An 8,053-nucleotide genomic window follows, 5' to 3' on the forward strand; every position below is an offset into this window, starting at 1 on the left:
GCCCCGTTTATATCATGACATATTTAATTACGTCGTACATCATCTTCACGGAGTCTTGCCCCACTACTGAATAGACAAGTGGAGTGTTTGTAACGCAAGATGGAGGAGAGCCTGTCTATCACCAGAGATCGCATTCATTTTGGGAGATTGCAAAATATTGCCTTTTCATTGAAATATGTTGTCTCAGGTGATAATATTACTTGTTTTGTTTAGCTACTTTTTCCTCAACTTGCTTCTTTAACTTTATAGCAAACTTCCTTGTACTGCAGAGCAGCTAGCAGGCTAGCTAAAAAAATAGGCTATGTTGAAGATACCATTATAGCTAGCAACCTCCACCTAATAATTATAATCAAAAACAAACATTATTACCAAACTTAAATGGGAGGCAACAGTCATATAATATAATTGGCGTAAGAGCCAATGTGTATTACTTAACATTATTATTGAAATAGTACTCACGTATAGGAATGGGTCATTTTTATTTATTTTATTGATTTATTTCACCTTTATTTAACCAGTTAGGCCAGTTGAGAACAAGTTCTCATTTACAACTGCGACCTGGCCAAGATAGAGCAAAGCAGTGCGACACACACAGTACAGAGTTACACATGGGATAAACAAATGTACAGTCAATAACACAATAGAAAAGTCTATATACAGTGTGTGCAAATGTAGTAAGATTAGGGAGGTAAGGCAACAAATAGGCCATAGTGGCGAAATAATTACAATTTAGCAATTAAACTCTGGAGTGATAGATTGGCAGAAGATTAATGTGCAAGTAGAGATACTGGGGTGCAAAGGAGCAAAAAAAACAAAAAACCATATGGGGATGAGGTAGTTGGGTGGGCTATTTACAGATGGGCTACGTACAGGTGCAATGATCGGTAAGCTGCTCTGACAGCTGATGCTTAAAGTTAGTGAGGGAGATAAGTCTCCAGCTTCAGTGATTTTTACAATTCGTTCCAGTCATTGGTGGCAGAGAACTGGAAGGAAAGGCAGCCAAAGGAGAAGTTGGCTTTGGGGGTGACCAGTGAAATATACCTGCTGGAGTGTGCTACGGGTGGGTGCTGCTATAGTTGTAGTTGGTGAACCAGGCGAGGCAGTCGTTTGAGAAACCAAGGCTGTTGAGTCTGCCGATAAGAATGCGGTGATTGACAGAGTCGAAAGCCTTGGCCAGGTCGATGAATACGGCTGCACAGTATTGTCTCTTATTGATGGCGGTTATGATATCGTTTAGGACCTTGAGCGTGGCTGAGGTGCACCCATGACCAGCTCGGAAACCAGATTGCATATCGGAGAAGGTAAGATGGGATTCGAAATGCTCAGTGATCTGTTTGTTAATTTGGCTTTCAACGACTTTAGAAAGGCAGGGTAGGATGGATATAGGTCTGTCACCCCCTTTTCAAAGGGGAAAAGGTGACCGTGGCAGCTCTCCAATCTTTACTGTTCTCAGATGATAAGAAAGAGTAGGTTGAACAAGCTAGTAATAGGGGCTGCAACAATTGCGGCGGATAATTTTAGAAGGAGAGGTTCCAGATTGTCTAGCCCAGCTGATTTGTAGGGGTCCAGATTTTGCAGCTCTTTCAGTACATCAGCTATCTGGATTTGGGTGAAGGAGAAATGGGAGAGGCTTGGGCAAGTTGCTGTGGTGGGTGCAGAGCTGTTGACCGAGGTAGGGGTAGCCAGGTGGAAAGCATGGCCAGCAGTAGAAAAATGCTTCTTGAAATTCTCGATAATCGTAGATTTATCGGTGGTGACAGTGTTTCCTAGCCTCAGTGCAGTGGGCAGCTGGGAGGAGGTGCTCTTATTCTCCATGGACTTTACAGTGTCCCAGAACTTTTTGGAGTTTGTGCTACAGGATGCAAATTTATGTTTGAAAAAGCTAGCCTTGGCTTTCCTAACTGCCTGTGTATATTTTGTTTTCAAGTTGCTAGCTATCCCATAAAGGCATCACCAAAAACACATTCATCTTCTTCTGTGGTTTGGTATCTTCCTGTTCTTCAACTGACTCTGGCTGGACTGTTAGAAAAATGTATTGCAAAGGAGCCTTTAACATCAAGGGGGCATTGCATTTCCAGAGCATTGTCCCACAAGCTGAACGAACAACACCTGAACCTCACTACACAGTAAAATCAAAGGGTTCTATATGGTGCCAATTAAGAGTTCTTTGGCTTTTAACCATAGGGGAACCTTTTTTGAAGGTCCTATAAAGAACCACGCTCATAAGGGTCTAAATGTAACCTGTGTGGTGCTATATCCCTTTCCTAAGGTTCTATTTATGAACCATTAAAAAAGGTTCTACATACACTGCATTCGGTAAGTATTCAGACCCCTTGACTTTTTCCACATGTTGTTACATTACAACCTTATTCTAAAATGAATTTTTACAATTTTTATTCCATCATCAATTTATTATTATTATTTTTTGCTCTGACATGCACTGTCAACTGTGGGACCTTACACACAGGTGTGTGCCTTTCCAAATCATGTCCAATTAATTGAATTTACCACAGGTGGACTCCAATCAAGTTGTTGAAACATCTCAAGGATGATCAATGTAAACAGGATGCACCTGAGCTCAATTTCTAGTCTCATAGCAAAGGGTCTGAATACTTATGTAAATAAGGTATTTCAGTTTTTTTATTTGTAATAGAATTCCAAAAATGTCTAAAAACCTGTTTTTGCTTTGTCATTATGGGGTATTGTGTATAGATTGATGAGGAACATTTGTAATTGAATCAAATTTAGAATAAGGCTGTAACGTAACAACATTTAGAAAAAGGAAAGGGTCTGAAAACTTTCCGAATGCACTGTAGCAACAGAAAAGGGTTCCGCTATGGTCACAACCCCTTTCGGGGCTATATATAACACTTTTTATGGTTCTGTATAGAACCTTTATAGAGAATGGTTCTATAAAGAACCTTTCTCAATCTCAAAGGTTATTTGAAGAAGCATACGCTAATTTTTATTCTGGTTTAATAGCCACATTATATTGTTCAAATTCCATATGTTTTATTATTGTGTTTATAAAAATGGTATTCAGTTGTCACAATCAGGTGTGACTCCTCTGCAATGGCTGGGGATCCCCGATGAGAGAATCAATAACTACTGACTAAGGCAACCATACTCAATTGTCACAGGGAAAAGACATGAGTCTTTTCTAAGACATCATCACTAGCCATAGACATACATGACATGCAATAGAAAAACACAACCAATTCTATAAACTAGAATGACACTCTCACATGCCTCACCTCATGATAACCCTACAGCCAGTATGTAAAGGCCAGTCAGGTGGACCAATCTCCGTCCTTAGAAGACTTGGCTGGTCCCTTCCTATTAGTGTCTCGCCTTCTCCTGAGCTATTGAGAAATGTGGAGTTCAAGCAAAAATAAAAAGATCAGTGGCCTAAAATGATTTCTGCTGAACCGGATTCTGGCAACAGCGAACTGAAGATACCGACCTTCTGAGGACATGCGTTCGCTGATGGACGCATCAAGACCGCTGCCATCCAGGTCAAAGGTCAGACTTAGATTTGGCCAGTACGCGCACCTCCCAAGTTTCCACGATGAAGACGCAGGTGATCCTGCCACCTAGAACAAACTTTCTCCTTGTTTAGAATGTCTTCAGGCGGCTGGGTAAGAAAGCCTGTCCCTTTAAGAGTGCCTGACGACCTCACAGCTTGCACGAGCTCGCAGAGTGTTCATGCATTCCCAAGTTCAGCTCGCCACCTGCGACTGTGGCTAAATCTCAGGTTTCAAACATTTATTTCCTACTGTTTAATCATTCACTGTTTGTGAATGCAAGAACTGTGAGTACAGTATTTGTTTCCTTATGTTTTTGTGACGACTTTTTGTCATGTTCCGTTATTATAGTAGAACTTATGCACTTGTTTTTATGCTAGCTAAGTAACTACTGTTAGCCACATTTTGCCTGTTATATTGGCGGGCTAGCTGTTGTTAGCCATTTGTACCTCGTTTTGAGTCATTGTATTGTCATTGCAGATGGGAAATGCTCAGCGCTGTTGTTTGTTATAGCTAATTAATATTAGCCTTATATCATGTCAAGCCATAGTTGTCACGTTCTGACCTTTATTTCCTTTGTTTTGTATTCATTATTTAGTATGGTCAGGGTGTGAGTTGGGGTGGGCAGTCTATGTTTGAATTTCTATGATTTGGGGATTTCTATGTTTCGGCCTAGTATGGTTCTCAATCAGAGGCAGGTGTCATTAGTTGTCTCTGATTGAGAATCATACTTAGGTAGCCTGGGTTGCACTGTTTGTTTGTGGGTGATTGTCTATGTTAGTTGCTTGTGTCAGCACAGTCCTTATGATAGCGTCACGGTCTTTATTTGTTTATTGTTTTAGTATATAGTCTCCAGTTCTTTCTTTAATGAAACATTCAACATGAACTCATACCACGCCGCATTTTGGTCCTCTGATCCTTCTCGCCTCTTCAGATGAAGAGGAGGAAGATCGTGACAATAGTATTGATCTTTTCTATTTCATTGTTGAATGTTCAGACCAGACATTCCTATGGATAATTATAACTTTATTGGACAATCACAGCTAAATGATCACAGAAAACTGAACTTCATGTTAACCCGCAATCAAGATTAAAGAACCGTGAACTGAGAAAGAGTCTCTCTCCCATGTCTCTCTAACGGGAGCACAATCTCCATATCTTTACTTACTCACACAGCTAATAATTCCCAGGGGTTCTCAGCCTGTTCAACACCTCTCTTTCTCTTCTCTTTTTCCCCTCTTGTTTTCTTCCTCTTCTCTACCCTTCTACTCTCCTTCCTCTGACTCCATCAATTTATGTAAGCCCAACGTTTTTGTTGTGACCCACTGAGCCCACAGAAACGTTTTAGCCCTCTTTCATGGGTCACAGAAGAGACAATGTTTAGTCTTCTTTTCTCCTCCAGAAAGAAGAGTCAAAGTAAAGGACAGCATCTCAGGGTGGGTCGATTAAGTCCTGGTCAGAAATAAACAAAAGTCAATCAAATAAGAACTTGGTTGATCCAGGAATCTCTCCAGACTTGGTTATATACATTAAGTGATCAGTTTTAATACTTCGGGTTTCAAACCAAGAACAGGCAGTTAACCCACTGCTCCTAGGCTGTCATTGAAAATAAGAATCTGTTCTTAACTGACTTGCCTAGTTAAATAAAGGTAAAAAATAAAAAATGTACTGCATGCAAATCACATCAGCATAGAAAGGGGAAAAAACATTTTACTTCCAAAGCTCCTCAAAATCAGCTTGTACAGTTTTCATGGCCCTACCTTTTAAGTCAGATGTCAGTTTGATTTATTGTTCACCTGACAGTTATTGGACTTTGGTGTTTACCTCTTACACATAAAACTGCATCAAAAATTAAGAAGATCCTGGCGCCTTGAAAAATATTTTAAAAGCTTTCCATGTATCTCTCTTTCAAGTGCTTAACCCGATTACTTTCCTTTCAACTTTATGTTTACCAGACCACAGACAATCTGAAAAAACAACAACATTTAAATGTGACTAGGCAAGTCAGTTAAAAACTTCTCTAGGATAGGGGGCAGCATTTGGAATTTTGGATGAAAAGCATGCCCAAATTCAACTGCCTGCTACTCATCCCCAGAAGACAAGATATGCATATTATTAGTAAATAGAAAACACACTGACGTTTCTAAAACTGTTTGAATCATGTCTGTGAGTATAACAGAACTTATTTAGCAGGCGAAACTCCGAGGACAAACCATTCAGATTTCTTTTTTGTTTGTTGAGGTCACCCTCTTTTCAATGAGTTTTCATTGGGAATCCAGATTTCTTGCAGTTCCTACCGCTTCCACTGGATGTCACCAGTCTTTAGAAACTAGTTGAGGTTATTCCTTTGTGTAATGAAGAAGTACGGCCATCTTGAACAAGAGTCACTTCATGTGTACTGTTTGATGGAGGCGCATGACCAGAAAGCATGCTTGAGTTTGTTTTCTTCCTGTATTGAACACAGATCATCCCGTCTTAAATTTGATTGATTATTTACTTTACAAAATACCTAAAGTTGTACTACAAAAGTAGTTTGAAATGTTTCGGCAAAGTTTACAGGTAACTTTTGAGATATTTTGTTGTCACTTTGCGCATGTTGGAACCAGTGTTTATCTGGATCAAACGCGCCAAATAAATGGACATTTTGGATATATATCGACGGAATTAATCGAACAAAAGGACCATTTGTGATGTTTATGGGACATATTGGAGTGCCAACAGAAGAAGCTCGTCAAAGGTAAGGCATGATTTATATTTTTATTTCTGCATTTTGTGTCTCACCTGCAGGATTGAAATGTTTTCTCTCTTTTGTTTATGGAGGTGCTATCCTCAGATAATAGCATCCTTTGCTTCCGCCGAAAAGCGTTTTTGAAATCTGACATGTTGGCTGGATTCACAACACGTGTAGCTTTAATTTGGTATCTTACATGTGTGATTTCATGAAAGTTAGATTTTTATAGGAATTTTATTTGAATTTGGCTCTGGCTTTTGGCCAAGTGGGACGCTAACGTCCCACATATCCCAGAGAGGTTTTAAGAACAAATTCTTAATTACAATGATGGCCTACTGGGGAGCAGTGGGTTAACTGCTTGTTCAGGGACAGAACCACAGATTTTTACTATATCAGCTCGGGGATTCAATCCAGCAACCTTTCAGTTACTAACCACTATGCTACCTGCTGCCCCAATAAAATTAATCGCTATTTTCTATATTTTCTGTGTGGAGGGATTTTTTTTCTCTCCCGAGGATTGTTTTTTATATTTTATTTCCCTCTCAGCTCAATCCACATATTCACTCACTCTCTGACATCTCTGTTGACAGCTCATGTTTGAGCAATGGATCTGCTGTCTACCTGGATGTTGTCATATTTATCAAATCACATGTTATTGGTCACATACACATTTGTAGCAGATGTTATTGCGGGTGTAGTGAAATGTAACTGGCATTGTTGATGCTAAAAGTTTGTTTTTCATCTGATCAAATATACCATGAGAAAAAAAACAGCAAGTTGCATTAAATAACTGAATTTTAATGATAACGTTTTTGCTCAGGATCTCACTGGGTGAAGTCCATAGGACTGAATCTGGATGAATGCAACAACCATATCTCAGTCACTAGCAAATACATTCATGGGTGTTAATTTTACTATTCACTTGATAAGCAAGGCACTCTTGGAAATAAGGCTCTACACCAAGCAGTGTGTTAACTTAACACTGGCCAACATTTTCAGTGTTCATTTAACATGGTGTTGATTTAACACTGGAGAATTTGCTATGCATGAATTTCACAGGCACAACTAGCAGTGCTCAAGAACACTTGACATAGAGTATACATGAATGCTTTGGGGATTTGAACTTGCAACCTCTTGGTCGAGTGCATCGATATTAACACACACTCAAAAAATAGTGCTGTTCCCTGGGGTTCAAAAAGGTCAAAGGTACCCTTCACAGGTATACATATGAATTCACATTGTACTGTTTGCTACCTTGTGGGTATCATGGGACAATTTTCTACCCATTATTTTGAATATAAGGTACGCTCATCAGTGTACTTTGCTAGGTGGGGCCAATGTACTGGTGGGGGTCATTAGCATATTTGGGGCTGTGGTCAATTATCTGTGTAGTTGTGCTAATAACCGCCAGTGGAAGTGTGTAGTAGTACAAGTACTTGATTGTTATGATGATGAAAACCTACTTTGATACCAGCTGTTTTGGGAATTGTGCCAGGTGCTGGTGTGAACCTATTTTCAACCGGCTGGAAATGCTCAATGCTTCAGGAACCTTAATTTCCCCATCACCACAGTCATTTACTGTTACATTTACAGTGTCTGACTTGCAGCTAGTTGACAGTAAGTTATTGATAATTAAATATGAACTTTCTGTGAACCAGCTGCCATTAAGCTACTGTGCCATGGAATTGGTACATTGAAAATCTCTTCCCATTTATTTTGCAACCTGTATGGCGCAGCTGTCAAGATTGTTGTACTCAAATTGAACTGGTATATATCTCTATTTAAAGTGCATTCAGAA

Source organism: Oncorhynchus kisutch, linkage group LG26 (assembly GCF_002021735.2).
Source record: "Oncorhynchus kisutch isolate 150728-3 linkage group LG26, Okis_V2, whole genome shotgun sequence".
Taxonomy (NCBI): Eukaryota; Metazoa; Chordata; class Actinopteri; order Salmoniformes; family Salmonidae; genus Oncorhynchus; species Oncorhynchus kisutch.